At 45.8% G+C, this 14,428-nt stretch overlaps 1 pseudogene across 1 annotated transcript; it reads left to right on the top strand.

The window, feature by feature from the left end:
* Nucleotides 1–198: 198 nt before the first annotated feature.
* On the top strand, nucleotides 199–3,207 carry LOC147731042 (protein AMN1 homolog pseudogene; annotated as a pseudogene). The gene has a single exon (XR_015308412.1). The product of XR_015308412.1 is annotated as a protein AMN1 homolog pseudogene (transcript).
* The last annotated feature ends 11,221 nt before the right edge of the window (nucleotides 3,208–14,428 follow it).

Genomic DNA, 14,428 nt, shown 5'->3' with positions numbered 1-14,428 from the left:
TATAGTCAGCGGGTCAGCTAACTTTGCTGATCAAGGAGTAGAACTTTGAGGCTCGGACACTTCTAGTGCTCGAAGACAAGGGTGCGTCTTGTCTATTTCCGGTACTCGGAGACAAGTGCGCTAACCCCGGTAGCGTTTCTGTTTTTTGCTTTAGTTATCGCGAGATTTCTTTTAGCCCTTTCTCCTGACGCCATTTAAATGGTAGGTTTGAGACTCGGAGTGGTTAGGTCAGAGTGTTTAGTGAAGGTTTAGGTGACGCGCTTAGGTCTGTTTATGTTGGCTGCGCGTGCTTTACATCATTAAAACCAAGAGAGTACGGTTTTGACCATTCTACTTATCTGCGTCACGAGTCAATGCAAGTGTCTCACTTCCCGGAGATGATTTTATTCTGTGAGATAAAAACTACAACTCGCCTCTCGGGCACACCGTCTGTGTGTATATGTTAGAGTTCCTATTTGTAGGAGGAGTTAATTGTCAAATCAAACTGCACTAGCACCGATGTTCTGCGCACGTACTTACAAGAAAACACTATAGAATAATATATTGGGTGTGGGGGAAAAAAGCGAAGAGTAAAACTTTATTTTTTTAGAAACAAATAGAAAAGAAATTCGGTGACGGACGGTCCCTTCAGCATCAGCTGCTGCCTGTGGACCTTGAAATGAATGGCGGCGTCGTCGATCATTTGTTAGACATATGTCTTGTTTGCATGACAAAGAACATTTCGAGATATGACAGAGACATTAAGCCTTTACCTCCAAATATAAAAGACAAACTGATAAAGTTGATGAGCATTCAAGGACATATTAATGATTCAAATATCAGCCAGGTGCTACACCCGGATGTGGAAAAGTTGGATCTCCGTGACTGTGATGTTTCAGATAGAGCCCTGCAACAGCTAGGTTGCTGCAAACAGTTAAAGAAGCTCAACTTAAATTCTTGGAAAGGGGACCGAGTAACTATCACTTCAGAAGGAGTCAAAACCGTTGCGTTGTCATGTCCTTATTTATTTGAAGCTTCTTTGAAAAGATGCTGCAATCTAACAGATGAAGGAGTCTTGGCTCTTGCAGTGAACTGCAAATTATTGCAGATTGTCAATTTAAGCGGATGTTTCAGCATCACAGATGTGTCTCTGCATGCACTGGGTCAAAACTGCAGATTTCTACACAGCATTGACTTTTCTGCTACTAAGGTAACCGATGATGGTGTGATCGCATTAGTTAGTGGAGGATGTTCTCAGAAAATAAAGGAGATTCACATGGGCCGTTGTGTAAACTTGACGGATGAAGCTGTCGAAGCGGTTCTGACTTGCTGCCCTCAGGTCTACATTCTCCTCTTTCATGGGTGTCCTCTGATAACAGATCGTTCACGTGAAGCCCTGGAACTCTTGGTTGGACTTGGACCAAATAAAATAAAGCAAGTGACATGGACTGTTTATTGAATTCATGACACTAATGACACGAAGCTAAATATAGTATCGTCACGTAAAAATGAAGGAAAACTACAACCACTTGTGCAACCCTAAAGACAGAATACTATAGGAATGACTGACACTCCATCGTTCACCAGGGATCAGCCACGAGACATCAGTTTCTTGATCTCTTACTGGGCAAAGTAAACTGTCTTACAACCATATGAATTGTATACTTTGTTTATAGCATGCTGGTATGACATTTGTCGTTGTTTAAAAGAATGTAGGCAAGCTGGACCCTGCAATAAAAGTCTTAATATGTGTTATTGCTAGTCAGACATGACGGATTTCATCTGGCTACTATTTAAATCAAACAGAATAAGTGCAGCTGTGCAATGTTTTTGGTAGCTGTAAGATTGAAATATGAATTGTGTGCTGAGGAAATAATTTTAAAGATGTGTACCCATATTAATTCAGGAAATGGAAGTTTGTACTGTCAGTTATTTAAGCTCTGCACATAACTGAGTATGTTGAAGAAATTTGTTTCTAAAGTTTTCTGGTTTTTCGTAGTTTAGTTTGTGCTGCAGTGTTCACATTATGTGACATGTATGTCTGATGCATTATCCTTATTTGCTTAGTTATTCGTAATTGCATTTGATGCTACACCCTTTAGAATTAGTTTTATGTACGAAGGAAGGACATTTTAAGAAGTATCTGTTAATTCTTCCCAACCCTGAATTTGTACCCAATGGTCTGGAGTGATTGACATGCTAATTCATTGTGCTGCGCACTCATGGGTTTGAATCCAGTGCTCGTTCCCAGTGATAAACACTTAAGTATTCACCGAGGTAGGTAGGGAGACTGCTGCGAACGAGCCCCTAGCACACCACGGTCGACTTCTCCTTCCCAACATATATCCCAGAACCCCCTCTTGGAGCGTGGCTGAGGACATAACTCGTATTCTACTGTTCGTTTCAGAGAACCTAATTAATTTCTGGTCCAGTGAAACGACACCGGATACTATCCCCACATATGTACTTCCATAGCAAATGCTGTTGGATTTACATTCGAAATTGCCGGAGCCTTTGGCGTACTTGATGGCGGATTACATTTTTAAACATTTCTGAAAGGCATTCAGTAGCGTACAGCGTTGGTGTTCGGGTGCTCTGGTAATTATTGTAGTACATTTAAGAGGTAAGAGTTTAGATTCCGCATTTTGGTAGCACTTAAAAAAATAAAAACAAAGTTCATACTTGGCAGTAAGGATGATAAGGGAGAAGAGAAAGTGGAGTTGTGTGACAAACCTGGCATGCCGGATTTATTTTACAACATCTCGCAGGTCAACACAAATGGCACCCTGGCGCCTCCTGTTCTATCTCTGTATGGATCTGTGCAGATTTAGAATTGGAGAGACACGATTTTATGAAAGCCAGCTATCAGTGAATGGAAACTGACAGCCTTGGTGATTAAATGTACTGTTTCTGGTCATTTGAAGTTACGAACGACTAATTCCTTTGCAAAATGTAGACATGGTATTTCACTTTTTGCAGTACGCTCGTTCTCAGCATTTTGGCCAGGCTTTATATTCGTATTGGTATATATGCCATATAAACATTAACAAGCAGTTTCAGTTTCATCTTTGATGCCTGCATTACTTCTGTATTGTAATTTTAATAGGTGTGAAACGTATACCGTTTTTTGCACATTTTGTGTCGATAATATTTGTTGAGTTTCTAAAAAGGTAAATTATTAAGAGAGAAACAACCAATGTTTATAATAAACGAAAGCTACTGTTAAAAAAAAAACAAGAGAGTACAATCCACCAGGAGTATGTGACGTAGATTTTGCGCCGCTTTTTGCTTTTGGTGGTGGAAGGAGTATTGCAAGAGTCAAGTGTTTGAAAGGGGGAAATTAAAAGGTGACATGTAATTTGGTCAATGTCCATCAGTTGTAGCCAGACGAAAACCAAGTTTTATCTTATGTGAAACAATTCGGGAACGAAACAGCACTTTACCACGCTTGCCTTGTACTTCATATACACATACGCTTTACATTAGTTTGTTGTGGCTATTGACTGGAAATGCGAAACTCACAGTTGTTGCATGAACTGTTGCGTTAATTTACGAAAAAACGCTTCAGTGAGGCTTTCGTTATGCTGGAAGGATATGATACATGGACACTCCTAACTTGCACAGGATACATGGAGACTCTTAACTTGCACAGGGCCATCAGTAGACTTTTATTTGATGCAAGACATAATATGGAACATCTTAGTGTGGCGCAGCGTGGTATGCCTTTGCCCACTCCTGCGCACGAGGTCACCTTGTTTATGTTTGATAACCGTTCAATGTCCTGGGGTGGAATATATTTTTTTTCTGGCTGGCTAGTCAAGATTTTTAGGTCTCGCGACCTATCAATGCGCGCAAGCGCATTGAGCGGAGCGAGAATTCATGTCCTCAAAATGCTCGTGAAACCAAGGGTTTCGTTCCTGCGGTTTTCATTAAGTTCACGTGAATCACGTGACCAAACAAGCACGCGCATCAGCCTCCCTCCCTCCCTCCTAATTGCATTTTTTCACGGCCGCACAGCACATCAAAGGGCTTCTCCCAGCGTGTGCTGTGCGGCTTCTCCTCCCCTAATTATTCATGGCTGGCCGGCACTACTTTTTTTCTTTGCACTCTAATGCCGTTTTTTCCTTTAGCCTCTTTCTTCCCCATACCACGTCTACCCCATTCCCCGTCTCTCTTCTCTCGACTCTTTCTTCCGGATTCTCCCCCCTTCCTGTGTATCCTCTGCCTGCATTCGCAGTCTCTCGCTAACCTTTTGCTTTCAAGCTCTCAATTACCTTTCCTTCCTATCGCAATCTGCCTTTTCCCACAAGCCTTTCTACTCTGTTCGCACTCTGCCTCCTCAGTTTCCTCCGCCTCTGTTTCACTGCCAGTCTTTCTTTTGTGACCTTCTCTCCCCCCCTCTTTCCTTTCAGTCTACCCTAATTTCTTCCTATCGCAATCTGCCTTTTCCCACAAGCCTTTCTACTCTGTGTTCGCACTCTGCCTCCTCAGTTTCCTCCGCCTCTGTTTCACTGCCAGTCTTTCTTTTGTGACCTTCTCTCCCCCCTCTTTCCTTTCAGTCTACCCTAATTTCTCTTTCGTCATGTGCCTATCTTTCCTATTCCTCGGCCTTGACCCTCTCTCCATCCTGTCTCACTTCCTCTTCCTCTTTCTTAGTCACTCTCCGACATCTCCGTTTCCCCCCTTCGAATTCTGGAGTTTTGCATGTCTTTCTCCTAGTCGCCTCCCCGTAACCTCTATTTCATTTTTTCTTTCTCTCGATTTCATCTCTCTTTTTTATTTTCCTCTTTCTCTTCCTGCCTACTTACCACTAACTCTTTAACATCCATGCCGCTGAATATTCTATTTTATTGCTTTAACTGTTTATCTCTTTTTGTCTTTCTCAATGTTTCACCTTCCACTTTCTCCCGCCCGTCTAGGTGCGGTAGTTATCCTCTATTTCGGGTTTCTATACATTCTCTCTTCCTCATTAGGACGATGGGCACCAGTCCTGTCAAATTAAGGTGCATTCTTACTACCCTGTCGATAGGCAGCAGCCCTGTCACAATAATATGCACTAGTACTATCACGACAATAGGCTCCAGTCTTTTCATAATATGATGCACTGTTCCATCTGTCACGACGATATACTCCAGCCTCGTGAGGATAAAATGCACTAATCATAAGCTGACATTAAGCAGTCCTCATGGCACAGTGAGGCCCACTGCTCCTAAAACAATCATAGCCACCCACCCTTTAATCGTAGGACACGGCACACGCTATTCCTATCACGACAATAGGCGACATATAAATGTCATGGGAATCTGCATTATTCGTGGAATGACTCTGAGCACCAGCCCTGCTCCAAAACTGCTCTTTAGTCTTTTCGTAATTGTTGGAACATGAATGTGCCCTGCTTGTTAAACAGACGCATACCCTTGCCCGAGTGCCTGACAGGACTGCACGTGAAACTGGCATCCTAACATTTGTTTTGGCTCTTTTGTCATACTAATCTAGGGTGATGCGAGGTCCAGAAACTGGTCATTGTGGGCACTGGCCCAGAGACAGTTTAAAGCATGGGCCCAGGGTCCCATCCTTTCAGGAGGGCACATGATAGAACCAGTTATGTTCTGCAGAGGGTCTTCTTGGCCTGATTACCTTGAATATTTCTGAAACAGATAGTTTTAAATCCCGTTTTCCTTGAATGTTTTTTTGTAGGTGATGCATGGGAGTCTATTACAGATATTTTGCAGAGAAATGTTCATTTTTTTTTAACATGATGCAACTGTCCCTGCGATTTGTTTCAAGTTATCATTTTATTCCCTTATTTCATGCTCGTCCTCAATGTAACAATTCAATGAAGCATCCAGAAATGTTTTCTAGTGAGCTCGTGCATAACCATTTCTCAACACGTTAGCCATGTAGGTCTCTGCAGCACCTTAAGCCTGTGCCCTTGCAATGCATCGTTTCCATGCTTGACACAAGATGTATGCCCTAGTGTTGTCCTGATAGATTGCTGCTGCCTGCCTTAATAACCCATGGGTGATGGCTGGCCATTTGCCTGTTACTGCTCTTTGCAGGCCTGGGCTGTTTATGTACCTGCAGAGGGCTAGTCTCTCTCTTTCTCTTTCTTTCTCTTTCCTTTCTCTCTTTCTCTTTGTTTCCTTCTTTCTTTCACTTTCTCTCTTTCGCTTCTTTCTTTCTCTCTCTCTCTCTCTCTTTCTCTTTCTTTCTCTCTCTCTCTTTCTCTCTCTCTTTTTCTCTCTCTTTCTCCCTCTCTCTCTTTCTTTCTTTCTCCCTCTCTTTCTTTCTTTCTCCCTCTCTTTCTCTCTCCCTTTCTCTCCCTCCCTCTTTCTCTCTCTCTCCCTCTCTTTCTCTCGTTCTCATTCTTTCGCTCTCATTCTTTCTCTCTCTCTCTCTCCTTTCCTCTCTTTACTTTCAGTGGTCGTACTCATAGACTGAAACAACATATTATTATTATTATTATTATTACTCATAGACTGAAACAACATATTATTATTATTATTATTATTATTTATTATTATTATTACAGCTACCCGGAGATTTCCTGGTGCCCTCGGACCAACGCAGAAAAAGAGAGAAAACATTATTGGTTAAATAACCACGTTTTAAGACCTTTGCGAAAGTTCTTATAGATGGTTTCATGCCGAAGTGGCGTGGTGAGTGAATTCCATAGTGAGGGGTGCCAGATAAAACAAGCACTGGCGTTGCCAATAGGTCTCGCAGTAGGAAAGTTGGAGCTATTACAATTGCAAATAACAATGCCTTTTATTTTTATTTTCATTTTAAAAACATAAAGGGCTTTGTCAATTAGCAACTGCTACCTACCTTTTCCCTCCTGAGGCGGAAGCCGGGAGGTCTCCTTACTTTTCTTTGGCTTTTTAAACTTAGCATGTGAGACTTTCATGCTGTTATTTTAATTGTGTGCCTTTTGCAGCTCGTGCTCGCGCTTGTGTTATAAGCGTGTAGGAGCACAGCGCTGCTTGCCATTAGACTTCCCAGCGCTTGTAAGCGCTTCGCCTTCTCCCCTCCTTTGCCTGGGACTCTGAGACCGCCCTCGGCTGAGTGTTGACGCCGAGGGCTGGGATCTCACTTTGGCCGCCATCTTGGGGGTAGGACTCTTCACCCTCGCGCTCTAGCAGCGCTATAAAAAGCTATCCTTTCCCTCCGCGCAGCGGACGCGATCAGCGGTCGCGCCGGATCCGCGCCGGAGTCATGCCAGAGTCCTGCCCGTCTGCGCCCGTCAGCGTCCCGGAGGCGTTCGGCGTGGCAGGTACCTCTGGCCATTATGCTTTCCTACTCCGCTCAGGAGCTCTACTCGTTGCGCAACTGGAATGCGTCGTGTCACTCAGTTTTTCCTGGCCGATATAGGGGTAAACATAAGTGCCCTGCCTGCCATTGGCACCCTGTTCGCTCCCTCCCTTCCCCTATCCCTGCTAAGGAGTGTAGCATAAAACATCTTTGTTTACTCCTCAATACGAGGTCGTTGCACCGACACACTCAAGAGATTTTTGATCTCCTTTCGACGACCAGTCCTACCTGTTTGATGCTCACTGAGACATGGCTTAATGATTCCTCCCACCCGGACATTGTGGCAGCCATTCCCACTGACTATACCATCCATCGACAGGACAGAGACAAGGGCAGGGGAGGAGGAGTTGCCTTGGTTGTGAAAAAATCTCTTCCGTGCACGGTCACGCATACTCACACCATCGCAGGGGCTGACTCTCTAGCCTTTACCATCTCCCTATCGCCGCAACAAGCGTTGAAGGGTCTGATTGTTTACAGACCTCCGGGCCCAGTGGGATCCTTTCTTGATGATCTCCAGCAGGCCATGTCGGTCCTTGTCCTTAGATCGGACCGGTGCTTACTGGCGGGAGATTTTAATTTCCATATGGACGACCACAATGACCAGAACGCCATCAAATTGCTGGATATCGCATCCACCTTAGGCCTGTCCCCCTATCTTTCTGGTCCGACCCACGACAAAGGCCACACACTTGATCAGGTCTTTTCCACCACACCTATCATGGCTGTAACACTTCTGCCAGTCGTTTGGTCTGATCATTATCTTGCCCATTTTGAAATACCATCTACTGCAACCCCTCCGGCCAGTGCCATGAGGCAGCAGGGCAGCAGCTATAGGGCACTCCACCGGGTGACCCCAGTTATGCTAGCGCATGCGCTGGCAGATCACCCTGTGTCGTATACGGGCGACCTGGAGAAAGATCTGGAGAGCCTGCAATCCTGGCTTCTTGCCAGACTAAATGAGCTCGCTCCCTTACAGCCACCCAGGTCTGCTGCCCTACGGGTCTCTGCCCCCTGGTTCACGGAGGAATTAGCCCACGCCCGTAGGCAATGTAAAGTTGCTGAGCGAGCCTGGAGAGTCCAGTATGAGCCTGAGGCTAAACAACGTTATAAAATCATGATGAAGTCATACCATGATCTAATTCTTCAGGGCAAGAAATGTTACTTCGCCAAAAGGATCGAAGACGCAGCTAACTCCTGTAAGGAGATTTTTTCAATTGTGCGTGAATTTACCAGCCCTCGGTCAATCTCTACTCAGGGTGCTTCGGCGGAGACCTGGGCTAACACTATTGCCAATTTCTTCACCACCAAAATCAGGCAAATTCAGGATTCTTTCCCGTCGAGATCTTTAGATGACCTATCTACGATGCCGACTGAGACAGCCTCTCTGTCTCCTCCTGGCCCAGCTTTGCTAGACTTTCCTCCCCTTCCGGTTGCCGCATCCTTAGCCTTGATGAGGAACCTTAAATCGGGCTCACCGTTAGATCCGTGCCCAGCAAAATTCTTAGCGAAAATGGCAGACGTCATCAACCCCATAGCTAATCCTATCCTCAATCTATCCCTGAGTCAGGGTTTTCTGCCCCAGGCCTGGAAGCAAGCCATGGTCATTCCCCTGATCAAGAAGCCCAATCTTGACCCAGAGGCGCCTTCCAATTATAGGCCAATCTCGCTCCTTCCAGCACTGACCAAGATCCTGGAGAAACACGTGCACAGCGTGCTTTCTAACTTCCTGGAGTCTAATGAGTTACTTCATGAATCTAGGCGTGGGCGGAAAATCCGTTCCGCTCGCGGATTTTCGGGAAATCCGCAATCCGCGAGATTTGCGAATTTCCCGCAAAATCCGCAAATCCGCGAGCAGCGGATTTTGCTCGCACTGCTCGCACTGTTCGCGTGAGTTCGCGCCCCGCGAATAAGTGCAAAATTGCAGAAATACGATCTTGGCAAAACTGAAAGTAACTACTTACCAGGTTCAAAAGTTCAGGCACATCATTAGTAGCCATTTCCTGTAGTGCTTCCTGAGGGGCCCCTCCAGAGTTCAGTTGCCAGTTGAAACTATTATGTGACCCTGCTCTGAACCTCAGAATAGTTACACATATGCCACAAAGGTCCTGAATTACAGCTAAGGGAGACAAGCAGGAGCCAGGCTGGAAGTTAAAATCCATTAATCAGCCCCTAATTCATTATTGTCAGTTGGGGCAGGGCAGGTGTTGTAACTAATTTTGCAACAATGAAAGCACTTAGCAAGTGCAAAAGATCACTAATCAGGGCGCACTAAGGAAGCAGGTGCCAGCTAAAAAAATATTCTGTGACACATTAATCAGCCCCAAATTAATTCAGGTCACTTGAGGCAGGGAAGGTGTGCTTTGCTTTGCCGAAAATAATGTACACTGGACAACCAGAGGGTGTAGTGATGAAACAGAGGGTGGCATGGGTGGGCCAGAGGGTGGCATGAGTAGTCAGAGAGTGGCAGTGTTGACAGAGAGTGGCAGTGATGAAGAAGAGTGTCCCAAACAGGCTGGACACGTAGAAACAAGTTCGCAAAACTTGCGACCCGACAGGTAAGTTCGCAAATTGCGAAATTGTAAAAACCCTCGCGAACTGGCAGAAACACGGGCGAACACAAAAAAAAAAAAATCCGCAAATTCGCGGGAATTCGCGGATTTTGCGGATTGCGAATCCGCAAAATTCGCGGATTGCCAATCCGCAAAATCCGCTCATGCTTACATGAATCCCAATCGGGCTTTCGTTCCAACTTGAGCACCGAGACGGCGCTCCTGGAAGTCTTGGAGATCATTAAGGAGGTGCTGGACACGGGAGGCAGGGTGATGTTAGTCATGTTAGACCTGTCGGCGGCGTTCGACACCGTCCCCCATGAGGATCTCCTCACTAGACTTCATGACATCGGTCTAGGGGGGACGGTGCTCAACTGGTTTCGTTCCTTTCTGGCCAACCGCCGGCAGACGGTCTGGGTCCCATCCGGGTCCGCCGAGATGCCGCCATTGGGAGTCGGAGTGCCTCAGGGCTCTGTATTGAGCCCCACTCTATTTAACATCCTTATGACCCCTCTGGCGACATTGGCGGAGCCCAAGGGGCCCGGATCGTCTCTTATGCTGACAACACCCAGCTCCTATTCACCTGTCGTAAGAGCGAAGAGTTCGATGGAGAAAGGATCCGCGAGTGCCTTGGGGCTGTCTTTAGCTGGTTTTCACACAACAGCCTCAAGTGCAACTCGGACAAATCCGAAATACTATTCTTCGGATGCCCATCGGAACCCGATTGGCAGGGATGGTGGCCTGCTGACATGTTCCCTCCCACTCAGTCCTCTAAGTGGGCTAAGAACCTGGGAGTTAAAATTGACAACGAGCTCTCGCTCAAATCCCAGGTTTCTACTCTTACGGGAACATGCTTTGGGATCCTCAGAATGCTACGCAAGTTCTTTCCCCTTCTCTCGGAGGAACATCGGAGGATCACTGTTCAGGCACTCATAGGGTCCAGATTGGACTATGCAAATGTCCTATATCTGGGTCTGCCTGAATACCTCCTCCAGCGTTTGCAGGTTACCCAGAACGCTGCTGCTCGTGCAATTTTTGGCCTGCACCGCCGCACCAGTGCCTCCAATCTCCTTGTATCCCTTCACTGGCTTCCGGTGCGGAAGAGGATACTGTTCAAGGCCATGACTCTCGCCCATAAGGCCTTGCATGGCAATGGTGCCAAATATCTTCAGAAGAGGCTGGACTTCTATCGACCTGCACGATCCCTCAGGTCAGAAGCTTTGGCTTTGGCTCGGGTGCCACGCATCAAAAGGGCTCGGCTAGGCGGCCGGTCCTTTAGATTCCTTGCTCCTCAGCTATGGAATTCCTTACCGGTGTCCTTGCGAAACACCGCAAACCTGCTTGTCTTCAGAAAAGACTTAAAAACCTGGCTGTTTGCTGGATAATCTGTCCCCTCTTAGGCCTCTGCTCTTCTACTGTTATGTTTTCCAGCTCTTTCTTTGGTCTGGAGCACAAAGCGCCGGGACACTCCTTTGGAGTAGCCGTTGCGCTATAAAAGTCCCATTTTAACATAACATTAACATTAACATAACATTTACAAAACCAATAGCTCCAACTTTCCTACTGCGAGACCTATTGGCAACGCCAGTGCTTGTTCTATTAATACCGAGGCGAGGATTATGCTTCTCGTTTCTTTACTACCAACATTTCAGCAGCCAATCGCAATAAACTAAACAAAAAATTACATTACCCATCTTTCCCTGGACATACCTAACAAATCACATGCCCCAACAATATACGAGCCACCCATATAAATATAAATGTCACCTTTTGTGTACTCTTTCTGTGTTGGATAAGCCCATAAGTGCTGAATATTCCTTAAGGGAAACAGGGTAATGGTCACCAAAGTTCCATTCAGCCCAAACGGAGACTTAAAGCTACCAGGAGGTCCAACAGGGATGTACACCAAGCAACCAGGGCCTGCTACTGAATTCCGAATTGGGCCTTCAAGATTGAAGCAGAACAACAAGTCATACACAACTCCTCTCAAGAGAATATAATCCACCAAATCAGGGTGATTATCTTAAATGTTCTGGTCGTTACCTGAAATAGAAAGATGACCCTTGTATATATATATATATATATATATATACATATATATATATTACCTACTGGCAGTCGCCAGTAGGTAGATATAGTTAGGACCTAGTTTCATAGGAAATCCGCAACATTGTATTTGAATAACTTTGGCGCCGGTTGACAAATCTTCGCGAAATTCTTTAAGAAAATGGCCGGCTCTGCTCCTTCCCTGAAAGTTTGGGGGTGATTCGTGAAGCGGGGGCTGAGAAAAAAAGGGGGGTCCCAAAACGTGTTTTCCCCATGCAATTTTACATAGGACCTTTAGCCAGGGCTAAAGCCCGAACTGCTGAACGGAATTACACCAAATTTGGTAAAAAGGTAGAGTTCGGTTAGCAGATTACCCTTTTTAGGTCTTGTCCTATTAATCGCACAAGCGATAATAGGACGAGAGTATTAAGGGGAAAACAAAGCTCTGAAACCACCAGGTGGATTACGACGAGTGCATGTGCTCGTGCACGAGCTTACCATTTGCTCTCCGAGAGCTTCACTTCAAAGGCATCCGCTCCGCCGCCCCCTGCTTCACACTTTTCACGGACGCCAGGCCGTGTCTCACATTTCTCCCCCCCCTCCCCACAGCAATGCCAAGAGCTTGTTTAAGATCTCTCCTTCATGCCTTCTCTACCAACAACCATTATAAAGAGTGTGAAGGCTGAACTAATTACGAAGACAAAGAGCGCTCTACACAGTCAGTGTTCAATTCTGCTTTGTAATGTGATGTTTTATTTTTATTCGAAAGCTGGATAGCACTTTAGATTCCGGTGGTAAAATTGGACACAAAACACCTCAACAAACATGTTCACCCAGTATCATTTCCCACCATTTTTATACTTTGTCGATACAAATGTGATATGGCACGTATAGACGTGGTTTGCGCCCGTTTTTGTGACATTAGAAACCATAGGCTTGCCAGATAGCACTAGGGCACAATATGTTAAGTTCTGGACTCTCATTCAACAAATCACTTCATTTTGGGATCTGTATCCTTTGTGTCATTAGACCGAATCCTCGATGGGAAGGTAATGATTTGTAAAGGAAAGCTCAAGACACATGACTTCCCACTGAAATGGACATTTTAGGCAACCTAAAACACACAGATTCCAGAAAATGGTAGACATTATGTTTACTTCCACATCTTCACTACCAGATCTTTATATATTTTAGACAGAAATATCAATTTTAAACAAAAATACAATATTAATATTGCTAATGAAGAGACATAATTACATGCTATAACCAGCTTGTTCCATGTTTATATATATCTCTTCTCTTTTAAAACTGGATATTGTCATTCTCACACCAGACCTTACAAGAATGCAGCAGACTAGCTCTGAATAACAGGAGACTGTCAAAAGCAGACATCTACTTTCCAGTTAACAAAGCAGAGTTGGCTTCACTATTCTGAGCCACTTGCCTTCACCCAGAAACGTAGCTGCATAAGTGTAATACCTTATTTGCCTTGTTTAATGCTTCCACTTTTTGTGTTCTACGACGATTGTTGGCATGGAAGTTATTTAATGTCAACGCGAGTGTGCTTGAAAACAGCTGCTGCCTGTTTACTTCTGAACTGCTTGTCTTTCAGCTGGTTTACATTAAGCGGCACGCGTCATTGCTCCTGGTTAACTCTCGTGCTCCGTCTCCGTGCCTCTCTCTCCAACAGCACTCTTGGGCTCCCTCTCTCCCTAACAGCACTCTCAGGCTCCCACTCCGTACCTCTCTCCCTCTCCGCCCCTCTTTTCCTAACACCACTTTCGGGCTCCCTCTCTGTGCTTCTCTTACCTTGCTTGTCTCTCTCTCCCTCTCTGTGCTTCTCTCAACTGCTGCTCTCTCTGGCTCCCTCCTCAGCTGCACTCTCGGTCTCCCTCTCCATGCTTCTCTCCCCTGCTGCGCTCTCAGGCTTCCTCTCTGTGCTTCTCTCCCCTGCTGTACTCTCGGGCTCCCTCTCCATGCTTCTCTCCCCTGCTGCACTCTTCTGCTCCCGCTCCGTGCTTTTCTCCTGTGCTGCACTCTCATGCTTCCTCTCTGTGCTTCTATCCCCTGCTGCATACTCAGGCTCCCTCTCCATTGCTTCTCTCCCCTGATGCACTCTTGGGCTCCCGCTCCGTGCTTTTCTCGGCTATTGCACTCTCGGGTTCCCTCTCCGTGCTTCTCTCCCCCGCTGCACTCTCAGGCTCCTTCTCTGTTCCTCTCTCCCTTGCTGCACTCTGTCTCCCTCTCTGTGCTTTTCTCCCCTACTGCACTTTAGGGCTCCCTGTCCGTGCTTCTCACCCTTGCTTCACTTTTGGGCTCCCTGTCTTTGCTCTCTCTGTCTCCCTCTCCATGCTTCTCACCCTTGTTTCAGTGTTAAGCTCCCTCTCCGTGCTTCTCTCTGTTGCCATTCCCCTCAAATTGCTTCCTCCTCTTCCTCCCTTTTTCGTCTCCCTCTGCTTGCCTCATCTTTCCACACTCTTTCCTCCCTCTGTCCACAATTCAAGCACTACAAAGCATTGATCTATGTCTTGAGGTATTTTATT

Source organism: Lissotriton vulgaris, chromosome 2_1 (assembly GCF_964263255.1).
Source record: "Lissotriton vulgaris chromosome 2_1, aLisVul1.2, whole genome shotgun sequence".
NCBI classification, from domain to species: domain Eukaryota; kingdom Metazoa; phylum Chordata; class Amphibia; order Caudata; family Salamandridae; genus Lissotriton; species Lissotriton vulgaris.
Note: the sequence above shows the minus strand (reverse complement) of the source record. Positions and strands in the feature narration are given on the sequence as shown.